The sequence below is a fragment of the Octopus bimaculoides genome, chromosome 27 (genome assembly GCF_001194135.2).
Source record: "Octopus bimaculoides isolate UCB-OBI-ISO-001 chromosome 27, ASM119413v2, whole genome shotgun sequence".
Classification (NCBI taxonomy): Eukaryota; Metazoa; Mollusca; class Cephalopoda; order Octopoda; family Octopodidae; genus Octopus; species Octopus bimaculoides.
Window position 1 is genome coordinate 15236785 of NC_069007.1, and position 1182 is coordinate 15237966.

General features: G+C 33.2%; 1 protein-coding gene across 1 annotated transcript in view; it reads right to left on the reverse strand.

Moving 5' to 3' along the window:
- Nucleotides 1-504: 504 nt before the first annotated feature.
- The window catches only part of LOC106872864 (uncharacterized), a 5168-nt gene continuing 4490 nt past the window's right edge, over nucleotides 505-1182 (reverse strand). The window contains exon 7 of the mRNA XM_014920002.2: nucleotides 505-811. The gene's annotated coding sequence lies outside the window, so the exon portion shown is untranslated. The remainder of the gene's footprint in view (nucleotides 812-1182) is intronic.

Below are 1182 nucleotides of genomic sequence, written 5' to 3' on the forward strand. Positions count from 1 at the left end.
AGAATAAACGAAAGAAACTTAAAATTTGCAGACATATAAAACAATCCCAGAAAAATGCATAAAGAGATAGGAATCCAGCTGGGGAACACATACGCCATTGAAACCGGAAAACCTGGCCCATGACACTGGCTAGGGTTTAAAAAGGGCGCATTTTATATTTTCCCATTAGCAATTTGCATATTTCCTTAGCACATGCTCAACCAGAACACACACTCACTGAATTAAAATAAACAGGTGATAGACATTATATAAAAACATGCTTTCTATATTTGTAATGAAATTTTCCTAACCTGATACGAACGACATTTTATTACCAAAAACAGTTAATACTAAAGCGTTGTCTAATCGCGGAATGCTCTAAGGATATCAAAATTATAGATTCTTGCTCCATTCCTTAATTTGTTTTCTCATAACTATCGAAATAATAGGCAAATTATCGACAAAGTCCTACTTAATGAATTATTAATGAAATACAAACGAACTTATCTTGATGAATGTTTTTTTTATTAATAATAACACAAGTTTCAAATTTTTAATCTGTGAACGTTGTTTTCTCAGGATCTTTTCGCCCCATCACTCCTTTTGGTTTACGAAATGTGTCTTTAATCTTTAAGCAAAGAAATGTGGGGCTCCCGCCTATTTGGCGCTCAACGCGGGGCAACTCGGCGCGGGTTGCATTATTTTAGTGGCGGTATATTCTCGGAATGTTTATAGTATGTTGTATAAGTATTTTGGTCTGTATAGTCTTGTGGGACTTTTCTTTCTCTCGTCAGATCGCATATTAGTTGAGTCCCTTCAGAATATTTTTAGTCTGAAAAAAAATATATATATCGTTAGGCAAATTTTATATATATCCTGGATGTGTGGTAAGAGTCTTGCCGCCTAATTACATCCTTCTGAGTCCAATCCAGCTGAATGACACCTCGAGCAAATGTATTCTAATATAGCCTCATGTCGACAAAAGCCTTGTAAGTGGGTTTGGTAGACAGAAACGGACCGAAGATCTTAGTGTGTGTGTGTGTGTATGTGTGTGTGATTGTATATATATATATAGATATATACATTTTTATAATATATTATAGAGCACTCAATATAAATTCAGTATATAATATTCTCTTTGAATATATTCAACTAAAGGTTATTACACACACACATATATATATATATATATATATATATATA